The sequence below is a fragment of the Carettochelys insculpta genome, chromosome 33, assembly GCF_033958435.1.
Source record: "Carettochelys insculpta isolate YL-2023 chromosome 33, ASM3395843v1, whole genome shotgun sequence".
NCBI classification, from domain to species: Eukaryota; Metazoa; Chordata; order Testudines; family Carettochelyidae; genus Carettochelys; species Carettochelys insculpta.
The window spans coordinates 2,176,072-2,190,820 of NC_134169.1; the positions used below are offsets into that span (position 1 = coordinate 2,176,072).

General features: G+C 51.3%; 4 non-coding genes across 4 annotated transcripts; 2 read left to right on the forward strand and 2 right to left on the reverse strand.

The window, feature by feature from the left end:
* The first annotated feature begins 2,659 nt into the window (after positions 1–2,659).
* TRNAT-UGU (transfer RNA threonine (anticodon UGU)) lies at positions 2,660–2,733 on the forward strand. Its single transcript has one exon. It is a non-coding gene; the product is annotated as a tRNA-Thr (tRNA).
* Positions 2,734–3,396: 663 nt separating this feature from the next.
* On the reverse strand, positions 3,397–3,469 carry TRNAV-AAC (transfer RNA valine (anticodon AAC)). The gene has a single exon. It is a non-coding gene; the product is annotated as a tRNA-Val (tRNA).
* A 3,579-nt stretch (positions 3,470–7,048) lies between these two features.
* Positions 7,049–7,121, forward strand: TRNAF-GAA (transfer RNA phenylalanine (anticodon GAA)). The gene has a single exon. It is a non-coding gene; the product is annotated as a tRNA-Phe (tRNA).
* Positions 7,122–13,702: 6,581 nt separating this feature from the next.
* On the reverse strand, positions 13,703–13,775 carry TRNAA-CGC (transfer RNA alanine (anticodon CGC)). Its single transcript has one exon. It is a non-coding gene; the product is annotated as a tRNA-Ala (tRNA).
* Between the last annotated feature and the right edge of the window lie 974 nt (positions 13,776–14,749).

Sequence of the window (14,749 nt, forward strand, 5' to 3'; positions counted from 1 at the left end):
CCTGTCACCTGCCTGGTCACACAGATTTGCTGAGCTACTTGGGCAGGTGAGATACATGCAACAGGGCTGGTTGTGTCAACCGCACAAGTCTGCCACTTGCGAGCATTTTGGTGGATGCTCCATGTTCTGAGAGCAGCCGCAGTGGAGATGTCGTTGTCTCCGGCAATAAGAGTTCAAACTGGGGCTCGTGGGGTAGATTTTTGTGCTTCCTTTCATGCTTACTAAACTGTGCTCTGCATGGGCTGTGCCCCAAGGGGTCTGTTCCCTCTGGGTGCCCAGAGGTAAACTCACAAATGAGCCTTTTGGGGGAAGGAGTCACTCCCGGGACCTCTCTCCCCTTCAGTCTCAGGGCGAATTGCTGACCCATGGCTGTGGGGCTGGCATCAGCCTGGCTCACTCGTCTCTTGCTTCGGTAGCTCTAAGCCAATGTGTGAGACTCGGCAGTTATGTCTCTTTGTTTCTCTGCTGCATTGGTCCTTTCTGCAGCTCCCTCTGTGGTAGGACTCTGCCTGGCCCTCTGCCCAGCTCTGCCCCCGGCCTGGTGACTATTTACTGCTCAGAGCCACACGCTTGTTCCTGGGCCTGGGTCAGTCCCTGTTGCTGCTGGCTGAGTGTGACACGGCCTAGGTGTGTCAGCCTGCACCAAGGGCATTTCTGTGTCACACTCCTGAGCCCCCTGGCTGTGGGTCCGGTTCTCCTGCCCAGTGCAGCCCATGGCAAGCAGAGCCCTGCGCATGTGCATCGTACTGCACCTTTGTGTGATCGATGGGAACAGAAACCTGAGCCTCAGAGGCTGGGAACTGAGGCAGCTGAGGGACGGGTTCGCTCAGTTTTTGTACGTTTGTAGAGGAAAGTGTGAAGTGTTTAAATCCATGTCAAGCATCCAGTGCAACCCCAAAACATACTGGAGCCAGAGGTGAAAACGGATTTCCATGAAGAAAACCATCCAAACAGGGGCACCTGGGAGAGCTTCATCTGCAGTCAAGTGTTCCACCACTGAGCCAGGCTCTCTATCACTGGAAAATGGTCAGAGGTTTGTCCCCAGCCCATCTCAGCGTGGGGATTTCTCCGGCGGGATACAGGCACAACAGAAAGTTCCTTACCGGATGGGAAGTCTGATCTAAAGCCCAAGTGAATTGCAGGTAGACAAAATCTGACGGCCCTGCCCAGCACAGCGCTGGAGGCTGGAATGATGACAGCAGGATGGGGAACAAGGGGAATACACCGAGTGACAGGGATTTGTGCAAGTAGCAAACCCAGGCAGCAGTCAGGCCCTGTTGGCTGTGCCCTGTACCTTGCTGCAGCGATAGGAGATGATTTGGACCATTTCCCAGCCACAGACATTCTGGATGGAGCCAGCCATGCTGGACATGTTGACGATGGCCGCCTTGCTGCAGCTCAGCCCTCTCTGGGGGCTTCCCTGGGCAGCCTGTTTCAGCAAGGGCAGGAAGGCCTGGGCAGAGGGGAGAGCAGAGCAGCCGTGGGGTCAGAAAAGGAACCAGAGTTCTGCTCGTGAGGCCGGGCACCAGAATGGAGGGTGGGTCTCTGCTCTTCCCACTAATGCCCAGCCCCCAGCCAGCCCAGAAGCAGGAGCCTCACCCAGGAAGGTGTGCGGAGCCATGGATCCTACTCATACCCTGAAGAGGCCAACAATGATCCCCAGCTCATGTCCCTGCATTCACAGTCTTCATCCAGGGCATATTGGGGGGGTCTGTGGCTCCCCACTGATGCCCACTTGGGTCTTGCCATGGCCCACCTGCAGCTGTTCAGCAAGGAGGATTTGCCCACGCAAGGGTACCCCCACCTGCGGCAGTGGACGGTCAGGTACGTACCCCACACGACACACACACCTCTGTGACATGGGGCGGGGGCACCAGACATGACTGGGAGCCCCACACCCCCAGCGGACCCCGACCTGAAACTGCACAGTAACAGCCCCAGGCCCTGCTCAAAGGTTTCACACAGGGAAAGCGGGGAATTCAGCCCCACCCCCAGGGCACAGTGATTTGCACTGGGCTGGTAATAAAGCAAAGGGGTTGTGTGGAGGGTCACAAGTGGGACTGAAGGGCAGAAGGAGACAGAAAGGCAAAATGTTCTTCTCGTTACACCACAGCAAATGCTCACCCTGAAAAGCTCCAGCCGGGGCAGCACAGCCCATCCCCCACTCCGTGAGAGACAGGCGATAACTCTACCCCACAGCTGGGCAACTCCTCGCCCCACCCCTGGGGTGTGAAGAGGGAGAAAGGAGGGTGTGGGGAGCACAGAGTGAAAGTCAGGCTGAGGGAGCAAAGGGGGGCAGGACTCCAGGCTCTGCTGGTGGGACCCTGGCACTGGGGCAGGTGAGGTGGGAGGAGGGTAGATTGGTGGAGTCTGATCTGCACACGGCAGAGGGGACAGGAAGTGAAAGGGGGTTTTTCGTTCCTCTCATCCGCAATGTCCTCTCGGCGGCAACTCCAGCTTCCGTCGGGCACAATGTCTGTGCTGGGCAATGGGAAGGGGTTGTTGTGGGCAGCCCACCAGAGTGGGTCGGCCCCCACAAAAGCTCATCACTTGATAAATTCGTTTGGTTGTCGTTAAAGTGCTGCAGGACGGCTTTTTGGCTGAAGACACAGACGAACACAGATACCTCCCTGTCAGGACCCACAGCTCAAGCAAGGGGGGCACCATGGCTTAACTGGTAAAAGCACCTGCTTTGTAAACAGGAGATCCTGCGTTCAACTCCCAGTGGTGCCTTCAACCCTGCCAGGAGCCTTTCTGCCACTCACTGGTAGGATGGGCAGGTTTGGCCCAACAGACCTTTGATCACTCATGTCCCCTGCAGAGCTGCTTCCTGGGGTGACCAGGGGACTGTGGTGCCCTGCCCTGGGAGCAGCACAGCTCAGCCCATGTGTCCCTGCTGGGTGGGTCCAGAGCAGGGCCATGGGCAGGGTCTGCAGCCTTTGTGTCTCCTCCTGTCACGCTCTGCTCCTTTCCAGCTGCTCCGTTAGCACAGCAGCTCCAGCTGGATTGGCCCCTTCTCTGCCAGGTCAGTCTGTGAGAGGCTGAAGGGAGGCAGAGGCAGGTTCTGGAGCAGGCTTTGGCTGGGACTGAGCATGTGGGGTCAGGCAGGGGCACTTGCCTCTCACAGCTTCTTTTGGCTGAGGGGCAGGCAGACAGCTCTGTGATTCCCAGCCAGTGACATCAGTGAGGGAAAACCCTGCAACTACAACTACATGCTGGGACAGAGTTTCTGTGCACTAGCAGCAATGCATCTCCTGGGCTCTCCTGCTGTACAACAGGGTCTGGTTCAACATCTTCTTGTCACATGGGTGCTGGGCTTATCTGTAAGAGAGGTTTTTGGAGAAAGAGATGAGCCCTTCTGGGCATAAGAGTGAGCCCCACAAACAGAGGCACTCATGCTTCTGCCTGGTTTTGAACCAGGGACCTTTTCCATGTTAGGCACATGTGATAACCACTACACTACAGAAGCTCTACCTTCTCACGTCTTGCCCTCCCCTACATTGCATCCTCAAGCCACTGCTTGCCCTGCCACGTGTGGATGGGGGACCTTCTAGAAATTGAGGGGAGTCCTTTACCGGCTCAGCTGCTCGAGGAGAGGGAAGCAACTGCACTCACAACTGGGACTTTCAATAGCAGCTCTTCCAGAATTGAGGTCCTGACCGGTTATGCAAATAGGACATGGAATATTTAAGTCTGCACCTCATTTGCATTTCCTATCGGCCACATTTCCACGCCACTTCCGAAAGGGCTGGGCAGTGTAGCCACAGCCTTGCTGTGTAGCTGCTCCACGGGACTTTTTGAAAGATCTGTGGCTTTTTTGAAATAAAACTCTCTAGTACAGACATAGCCATGGGGAAAGAAGTAGTAAAGGAGAGCCAGGCTGCAGCCAAAACAATTGCAACAGCTTATAACAAAGAAATGTGTGTGTGCGTAACAGAACACAAGAATTCTTTTAACAACTACAGAACAAACAAATGTTTAAACACCAGTTTTACTCTGAATTTGTGTTATTCACTTACAGAAGGACAAGGGTTTGAGTGCTTTGCCACTTGAACTAACACCTCTACCTAGGAGCAACTCTTAACACACTCACCTTGTTCCTGAACCCCTAATGGGCCTCTCTCTGCCCTCTGAATCATTTCTGAAAGGGCCACTTCCAAGGCATTTTTCATGTGGGCTGGCTAGCTTAGCTGTTTGGCTTCTTATTGTAATAACAACAAGTTGGTGGGTTTAAGTTTACTTGGTAGCCAGGAGTTCTATGTTCTTACTTAGCTCACAGGTGTAAGTGGGGAAGAGAAGCTGGTGGGAAAATCCATTTCAAAGTTTTGTGTAAGTGTAGACACGGCCCATTAGAGCTCCCATCAACCACCTGTTTAGCAAATATTTGCATAGAAGAATTCCAGCCCTGAGTTCTGCAAGCCGGCAGTTCCCACTTTGTCCAAAACTTTTTAGCTAATGACAAAGCACCTCCAAATGTTAGGTGAGGGTGGTTCTTTATGAAAACCAGCTGTGCTGGAGAACACCAGTTTGGTGTTGAAAAAGACGTGCTACTGTGGTGTGCCTGAGCAATTCATCAAACATTAAAGATAGCTAGCACTGAGAGTTCCCCTTTTCACCACTGCTCAATTGGTCTATGATTCCAAACTCAAGGTTTTGTCTGTCCCTTATTTTGGTATTCTGGTCTCCAAAGGGGGGTGTGGGTTCAAATCCCACTCCTAACATCAATTCTATTCTCTACATGCTCAGCTGGCCTCCTTTCAATGTCTCTGCTAACATTGCGCCAGCCCTTGCTATGGGTTTCTGTTAGACAAGTGGCACGACTGAGGCACAATTCAGACAGGAACTTCATGGGAAATTAATGGAGAAACTCGCACTGCAGCCGCACAGTTATGAAGCCAGCACCTGTACCAGTCACCTATTTTCTGCTCTGAGAACTACAAGAATGCCAGGTTTGTAATACGCCAAAGGAGATTTTGCCCCTGTAGGTCACTTCCCCACCTTGTGGTGGTCCCCTGTGATAGCTGTTTAGTCTCAGCCTGTGGCCAGAATGATGCCATGAGAGAGGGAGGGAGCCCCACACCTGTCTGTGGTGCTTGTGGTGCTCTCGTGGGAGAAAGGGAAAGATGCTCAGTCATCCTCCACACCACTCACACAGGGGAGGGGAACTGTGGTGGGAGTGGCAATAGCCTCAAGGGGCTCAGAAAGAGCTACAGGTGGTAACTTGACCCTGTGACTGTCTAACATGAATCAGGGTAAACAGGGCTGCCGGGCTGGTCCAGGGTTGGTCTGAGACTGCCCAGAACCCAGCAAGGGTTTCCTACAAATTTCCTATACCTCATTAGCATCAGGTCACGTGATTTGGAGTCCAGAAGATGCTCTTCCAGACTCCTGAACATCATGTAGAAGCTGGGCCCCTGAAAATTTTTGGGAAGAAGGGGCTTCTGGAACGGCCCCCTGGGCCACGCTTCTACATGGCATTTTGGAGTCCGGAAGGTGATGTAATGCTAATGAGGCACAGGGAATTTGTATCCATACCTCGTTAGCATCTTTCGCTCCGTGTATTAGCATGCCACTTCCAAAGGAAGTGACCTGTGTAGAAACAGCCTATCAGTCACACTTTCTAGTAACTCAGGAACATTCGGGGGGAAAAAAGCCCCAAGTTTAACCCAAACTGAAAAGTTTCAAGGATTCCTAGTTTTTCTACCATACTTCTGAACACGCAATTGCTGTTAAAATTAACAAATATTACAAACATAGAGGTATTTGTACAATGCACCCTATGCTTGCAATAGATTTATTCCAAAATATGAAAGAAGCATCTTTTTAAAAAAAAAACTTTGATATTTGCAAAGGGTCCTCATTCCAGACAAGGTCACATTGACATCAAGGATTGTTGTGCATGGTGATTTACTGTTAAATATGCTAAGAAAGTCCTACAAGGCTCTGGTTCCCACTGAAACACAGAAAACAGAATGGATTTTAAACTAAGAGGGGCTAAAACCGCAAAACCAGCTCAGATATGGACACAACATTATAAGGATTGTTAAGTGTCGTGATTTACTTTATAATCCTATAAGAAGGTCATTCAGGGCTCTAATTTCCAATGAAACAGGAAAAAAATGGACTTTAAGCCAAAAGGAAAAAATAGCCCAAAGAAAAAAGCCCAGTTGTGCAGGCATCTTAACTACCCCCACGCCCCACTACCCTTCCTTTAAGAAAAGGAGAATAATAGGGAGGGGTGGTGGGTTAATCAACCTGATAATTACAGACTTTTTTTTGAACAAAGGGTTAAAATGGTATAAAAACTTCAGGGTTGTGGAGCCAGTTCTCTTTTCAAGAGAAACTCTCTTGAGCTGAGGTGCTGTTGGAGCTCAAGACCAGGTCTGTGGCTTGTTTTTAAATAGTTTTTTAACTCTCTCCCAACTCCCCTTATATAGTTACACAATAAGGTCATAGAAACATAGAATCTTCTCTTTTTTAAGTCATCGCATCTCAGCCTAGCACTGTGTGTGCCCAGAACAGAATCCCATGGTTGAAGAAAACATAGCTCTCTGCAAAACCACGCATTTATCTCCAATGGTGTTGGACCTTTTCCTTCAACATGGAGTACGGCCGAGAGCACCCGAGGACCTCTAGATGTTTCCTCATTCGGGGTCACTTCTTCAAAGACTGTTCCTGGGGTTGCTTTGTCTTTGTAACTCTTGGCCTTTACAAACGAGTGGCCCTGCCTACTTCTTGCCCCTCACCAAAAGCTTGGGCACCATCCGGTTACACAATGATCCTGGGGCCAAGTGGCTAGGATGTGGAAAGAGACTCTTGTGGCAAAAGAGTCAAATCCCATCTCCCTCCTTGCCATCAGTATCCTGCAGTCCCCTGCGGTCCCTGGGTGAACCCAGGAAGTAAGGCAGAAATGGGGCAAAAGAGGAACTCAAGCTGAAGGAAGCTGCCAACATTGCTCCTGCCTCCCAAGGACACTTGTGATCAGAGCAATAGCTGAGAAAAACATCTCCAATATTGAGGCGATGACCTGAAAACCACTTAAACAGCAGCTGAAGTAGCTCAGTAGGGAGAGCGTTAGACTGAAGATCTAACGGTCCTTGGTTCAATCCCAGGCTTCAGCAGAGTTTTTTCCGAACTTTGGCCACAGAGCAAATAGTGACTGCATTGGGCATTGCGGCTGGCAAATGTTCCTGGAAAGGATATTGTCGGCACTAGTGCGACACCAAGGCGCTAGCATGCTCCTCCTTTCTTCTTTTATGCTTCCTCAGCAAGGGGAGGAAAAAAAGACCCCATTGTGCCCACTATGATCCAGCCAACTTCACGAATCTTGCTGAGTGTTCCCAAAAGTCCACTGCTCAACCCGCCGAGCAAGTGAAAGGCAGCTCTTAGGCCCTCTCACCACCACTTTCTCCAAGTTGGCCCATCCAGGTGTCACGGCAAATGCCACACAGGTGGATGGCATTGCAGGGGAGGGTCAGAGGAACACAGCCGAGATTCTGTGGTGCACTGGTAATCACAAAACTTTCCAAGCTGAAATCAGCAAAAAACACAATATGTCATTTGTGTCCTGGCCTGTTTTCCTGCTTCTATGGCTGGCCTGGAGCCGGGCATTCCCTGCCCCTATGAGTGCCAGCAATCAGACAGCCTGCGGTACCTTTCAATGAGACATGGGAACACTTTTGTAATTAGTGAAACAAAAAACATCCACAAACAGTAGTTGTCCCCTTTGCTGCACTTAGGTGCCTGTATGCTGTTGATTTCTTCTCTTTGAGGCAATAAGAAGCAGCCAACTCAGAAGGTGCTGAGCTCGCCCATCTTCCTTGAGATGTGAGATTGCCTCTCCCCACTTGAGACACCCTTTGAGCTGGTGGGCTGAGAAGCTTTTAAGGACTCGCTTTTCTTAGTTTCCAGCTTTAAGCTGCTGGACGAGGAAAGAGTGGCCAGGCAAGTGGGTGGCTGAAAAAGGGAAGGAGGTCTGACAAACAGGAAATGGTGGAGTGACAACAAAGTCCACAACCCCTTGCATATTTTTCCAGCCAACAAAATGCAGCACCAGATTTGTGCTTGGTCCACAGGGAGGGATTTGAAGCAGTAGGGAACATAGGCCATTTTCTGTGAGGTTCCCCTCAAGGTAAAATACTGTTGATGGAGATCCAGAGGGCCTCACTCATCCACTAGGAGGAAAAAGCCCCAACTCAGGTGCACCTATGGAGAAGAAAGGCCCTGGAGAGACAGAGATTTATAGCAAAACCCACAGATTTGAAATCAGATTGCAGAATGCGGAGCTCTGAACACTGCCATTACGCCATGGGACCTGCAGATAAACAATTTCTGGGCACCTGTGACTCTTTGGAGGTTGGCACCCTGCTTACCTTGGCTACTGATACTGGCATACATGCATTCCTCCTGAGAAAGGTAGAGTTGCTGTGGTGGGGTTCAGGGGTCCCCATGCACTGCACCCTGGCCATAGGCAGGAGTGACTCTCACTCAGCAGGTTGAATAGGAAATTTATCAGGCGACAGAGGCCCAGTTTCTCACAGAAGAGTCAGTGCAGCAATCAGAGAAAGTCATTCCATCCCGTCCTGGGGAGAGGAGCCCAAGGGATGCCCCTCTGAGGTGTAGCTTTCCCCTTGCCCGGCTGGCTGGCTTCAAGCTCCCTCTCCCCTCCAGCTTCTAACTGCCCCTTCTGATTCAAAGCCAGATCAGCTCCTCCCTCCTCTTTGTTCAGGGCAGAGGTGTTACCTGCCAGCCTAGGTTATAGCCCCAGGGTCATCCTTAGCTGCTGGGAGCTGCTCTGCTTGTCTCACACACATCCAGCCTGCGTCTCACACATGCACTCCTCCCACTCCATCACAGTTGCCTCCACAGCATAACCAAGCTTTCACCATTTGCCGCTGGTAAAGAGTACAGCTTCGTGGTGGAGCATTTGACTGCAGCTGAAAAAGTCCCAGGTGCTCCTTCACATATGGTTGTCTTAAGGGAAATAGATCTTCATCGCCAGTACATTTGGGGTTTTCCCTGGATGTTTGAAATAGATTTAAACACTTATCATTTTCCTCTGCCAATGTACCAGCACTGAGCAAACCTATCCTTCAGCTGAGATCAGTTCCCAGCCTGCAAAGCTCAGGGTTCTGATCCATTGAACACACAAGGGTACTGTACATCACAGATATGCAGGGCCCTGCTCACAGTGGCCTGTGCTGGGCAGGAGAACCAGGCCCAAAGACAGGGGGCTCAGGAATCTAACACACAAAGGCCACTTGGTTCAGACTGAGCTCACAGCACTTTGGCTTCATCACACTCGTCCAGCAGCGTCAGGGCCCACCCCAGGCACAGGAAGAAGCCTGTGTCTCTGACCAAGAAACATTCAGCTGGCAGGGGCAGAGCTTCCGGAAGCCCCAGAAAAGAACCCAACCCAGTACCAGGCAAAGCCCTCCCACATTGGGGGCTGCAGAAAGGACCAACACATCTCAGAAAAGTCACTGACAGTTCCCAGCGGCAGAGCCCCATGCATTGGCCCAAAGCCCCCAAAGTGAGACATGAGTGAGCCACGCTAACACCAACCCCACAGCCAGGGGTTAGAAACTTGTTTCATGGCTCCTTCCCCACTCTAGCAAGATAAATGCAGAAGTGGGGCCCAGCAAAAGTACCTCCAAGACCTTATCTACCAGGTTTTGGTATAAACTTCCCCCCAAAAATTCTAAAAACCTTAAATTTTGGGGATAAAATTCACTGCCACCAGCCAAGTAATAATAAGGAAACTAGGGAGAGACTACGTGGGAAATCTCAGCCCCAAAAGTAAGAACCAGGACACAAACATTAACCATTACCAGGTTAATAAAAAGAAAAAGAAAGAACTTTTATTATTACAACAATATTTGTGTTGCAAGCCTCATGACGAGATGGAAGAGTCACAAAGTAAAACACATAGGGAGTTTCCACCATGGGCCTAGAACTTAGTTACAAGGAGAGGAAAAGAACATTTCTAAAAAGTGCACAGATATCAGATCCCACTTCCCAAACCATAAAACAGTAAAGCCTCACAAATCTATCTAAACTTTACCTGACTTACAGAAGATTGGAGGGTCTGTTCTTGGAGGGCGACATTCTGTGTCTCTCTCCCTCATGGCTGGAAAGAAGAAGAAGGAAAAAGACAGAGAAGGGAAGAGGGAGGAGCCAAAATTCAATTCTTACCTCCATTCCTATAGGCCAACCCCACCTGGCTCAGGAGGTTAATCCTTTGACTCCCAGGCTGCTGGCTGACCCTCATGATCGTGACAACTTGCCTTGAGAATGAAAGGATGAGATGTCCCTGGAGTGACTTCTGCCCCAAAAGGCTCATTTATGAGTTAACCCTGGGGCTCCCAGAGAGGCCAGAGTCTGGAGGATGAGGGGTTTCTTACCTGGAACAGAGGCCTGACATGTTTCCTGCTGCTCAGATTGGCCATGAAAAAGATCGAAGATCAAGAACTGAACACTCAGAGCCACAAAACACATTCAGAGACCGGAACAAATTACAATCCTCAGAATGAATGGAACCGAAAGGTAACTGTGCCAGGGTATCCGCCCACCCTTGCTCCGGCTGTACCTGCAGGAAAAGGCAGGGAGGAGAGATTCATTGCTAGCAGGAGCAGATGGAGCTATAAGTCAGAGATGGAAGCTGGTAACACAGAGGCTCCTGGGGAAGGGCAGTCACTTTGCGGAACACCAGCTGGGAAACATGGGCCTGTGTGAACGCTGGCAAAAAAAGACATGTCAATGACACGACTGGAGCTGAACTGAGATCTTTGGGAGTTGGGTGGAAGAAATGTCTGGGAAATCCCAAAGCAGTAGTGCTGTGACATGGAGCCTCTCATCAGGAGCAGGTGCTTCCACCCTGGTGTGTGAGGGTTGCGACCTGGCACTAAGGGATGTGACCCTGAGACAGATTAAAGATCTCAGGATGTGGAAGTTGGTGTTAAGCAGAAGTGCATTGCATCTAATGGTGGGCAGTCTGGAGTCCCCAGAGATGTAGCACAGGGAAACTGGGACATTGCAGAAAAGGAAGTCGAGAGTAACCACTCTGCTTTGTGGCAAACACCAGACACCAACCTCTGGACATAGCTTAGAAGGCCAGACCGCTTTCCATTGCACCACACACCTCTGGCACACAGAGACTAGGGACACCCAGCGTATGAGCTCCCCTCTCTCACTCTCCTGGCTAAGGACCATCCATGTCCCTCTCCCTTTATGTACTGGGACAGAGTTGTGCCCCTCACTCCACAGTGACACACCTCTGGGCCCCAGAATTCAAGGAAACAATTCCAGAACTATGAGAAAGATCCCTGCAGGGCAGAACATTTAGAAGAGAGACACAGACGGACAGTCAGACAGACAGAGAGACAGACAGATTATTTGGGTTCTTTTTTATGTACCTCTTTTGTTCCAGAGCCTTCGGGTGTGTTCACCCAAGGGGCTGCCGGGGTCAGGACATGAGCCCTGCAGAGCAGGGGTGGGTGTGGCAGTGACATCACAAGGGCCTTTTGCAGAGCAGTCACTGATTGGTTAAAGGAGGTGGGGAGGTGGTGACCTCACAGACAGTACAGAACAATGGCCAGGTGGGACAGGCTGCAGGACAGGGGCCATCTCAGAGTCCCCCCAGGGCTTTGCTGCAGGGAGTCTTTTTCTTGAGAGCTCTGCCCTGGAGTCTGGGGAGAGAATTCAGGGTGAGGAAGATGAGCGTGAGGAGAAGCCTCTTTGGTGTGTTCTCCTTCCCCACCACTAACTGCGCTGGATGGCAGACGTCCCTGTGGGGAAGGTCGAGTCTGATCCGGCTGGTGCTGGGCAAATTGAAGGCAGGAAAACAACAGCTTAAGGTTCTGCAATCCCCAATGGAACCGCACAGTAAATGAATCAGGATTCTCCTTCCAGCTCCCTTGGCCCAGAGCTGGAAAGCGCAACAGTCTGTGAGCCACTAATGCCTTTTTCTCTGGAGCAGGGCTACCAGGCCATCTGCCACAGAAAAGTCTCTTGTAATGTGCAGTGCAGCTGTACATGAAAAAGAGACCTGTTCTACCGACTGCACTGGCTCCGCGCTGAGGTCAATTTTGTCAGCCTTAATTTGTTGTGTCGATATTGCGGAAGGTGTAGGAAGTGTTGGGGAGAGCTGCAGCACCAGTGAGTGGCAAGATCAAGATTTCCAAATACAGCGTCTACACACAGGAAGCCTATTTCAGATGCAGCCATTGGACGCACTACGGCTGATTTCAAAATGGGCTCCAGTCCCTGTCTTAGCAGCCCCTGTTCCCCAGAGCTGCTCTTACTCGTACAATGAGGTTTACACCTTTCAAAATAAGCCAACCCCAATTTATTTCTGAATTATTTCAAAGCAGCGGTTGCCTTGTGTAGACGCTGGGATAGTTATTTTGAAATAGCTTTGCTGTGCAGAACCCCCTTATGAACCCACGGCTGTGACAGGCACAGCAGCAGCTGCTCAGAAGACACCCAGCACCGCAAGTCAGGTTGTCACTCACCAGCACCCCAGGGACAGGGGATTTGGAATGGTAACTGAGTCAGGGGAATACAGGGCAGAGCCTCCCCCACACCCAGTAAAACATCTCCATCCTGCCAGCTCCTCTCAGCAGGACTCTGGCCTGCTCCCTACAAGCCACTCAACGCCTTTCCTTGATCTTTGGACCTTGCTGTCTCTAGCGGTTAAGCAAAGGGGAACAGACCAGCACCCTGAAGCTGTCTCCGAGGTAGCGAAGGGCTCAGTGTTAACCAAACAAGCCAGCCAACCCACAGAGGACCAGGCTTCTCCGAGGTGCTTTCAGAAAGGAGCAACTGGCAGTTGCAAGGACAGTATTACCCCTGCAGTGAGATCGCTGTCCCTCCCCCACAGCTCAGCATCCCACCTGGGCATTCCCAAACCCCCTCCCCCCACCATCCTGAGCCCCAACCTGGCTCCTCCCCCCCCCCGCCCCAGTCTGTGTCTCCCATTCCCCACTGCCCTGAGCCCTGGCTAGGAATTCCCTCAGACCCTGCTGCCCCTCAGCCGCTGTCCTAGGCCCCTGCCGGGTGTTGCCTCAGACCCTGCCTATCCCCTACCCCCACTGCCCTGAGAACGACACTAACAAGGCCCATGTTCCCTGCCAGAGGGGTCACAGCATCACCACCTGCTGCAACGTGCTTCCAACGGAGGCACCCCAGCCTGCTGCCTGCTGCTGAGCTCAGCTGCTCCCAGCTCACCCACAGCACATGGCCTTGGAGCAGCAGCTGCCCTGGCTGCTCTCCTACCACAGACACAGAGCCCACAGGAGCAGACCCCACAGCTGTCACCTCAACTCCAGAACCTCTGTGTATGCAGCACTCAGCCTGCCCACCAAATGACACACCCGCAACTCGTTCCTACCTGCTGCAGGGGTATCTCAGCATGAGGTAAATGGCTCACGTGCGCATCACCACTTTCTCTCAGCAGAGGCAGTCCATGGCCAAGGCCTCCTCTTTCATATCCAGCCTCCACATCAAACGTGTGTCTGTTCCCACCAGGTGGGCGAGGAAATGCTCAAAGTGCTCTCTTGAGCCCTTGCACACAGCTCAGCTCAGAGAGCTACAGATCCCCCCTGTACATTGAGAGCTTTCTGGGGGTAACCGAGAAGGAGGAGGAAGGAGGCACTGCTCTCACACTGCCTTGGAAGAAAAGGGCAGAGAATGAAGTAGTCATTGGAGAATGTGGGTATCGATCCCACTACCTCTTGCATGCGAAGCAAGCGCTCTACCATTTGAGCTAATTCCCCTGATTACATGTCAGAGTTATGCCGCAGCCCCCTCACTGTTGAGTCCCTATGTCCCTGCAGCTCCCTGGCTCCTTTTCTAAGACGCCACTTGTAAGACCTGGTCCTACCAGCTGGCTGGCTGAGCTGTTCAGACAGTGCTGCTAATAATGCCAAAATGACAGTTTCCAGCTCCAGGTGAGCCCTTTGGGCATCTTGACTTAGTGGCCTGGCTGCTCTGGACAGGGAGGTTCCAGTGGCTTTGTAGTGCCTGGTGTCTTCTGCACATGTTCTGGGGGCTGTGTCCCCTCCCTGGACTCAGCTTGATTAAGCTCTGTGGGCAGGTGAGGTACATGTAACGGGTGACTCTGTGAACTGTAGAGGTCTGTAGCATGCGGTGCTTTGGCAGATGCTTCATTTCTGAGAGCAGCTGCAGTGGAGAGTTAGTGGTCTGTGGGAGGAGGGGTTTCCACTGGGGCATATTTTTAAGCTTTTACTGAATAGCCATGTCTGTGATTTATTTCTCAAGCCATTTTCAGAGTGTCCCATCTGGGTGTGTTTAACAGCTGGAGCTGGTAGAATGGGTGATTAAACAGAGGTTCTGAAATGGGGCGTTAATATTCTTTTTAGAATGACGTCATATGAAATAATCATCAGAAGCATTGCTCCTTCTCAGTTATCAGCTGCTTAAATCTGATTGTCTTCCATACCTATGAGCTGTTCCAAATGTGTATTTATAGCAAGGATGTTTATTTGTACCCATGAAGCAAATCTACACATGAGCCCAGCATTGGTGTTACCCATAAAAAATTCTTTCCGCCCCAAAGGAAATTCCACCAGCCCGAGGATGGGCAATGTCCAAGGGAACACAGATGTGGCCTTGGTTCTCTGGTGGCTGACAAAGGAATGGATGAGGGCTGCAGAGGTTGAGGCTCGTGGGCTGCTGCCCTCCCCCAATGGCCAGACCACTGGACGGATGCAGTACAGAAGCTGTTATT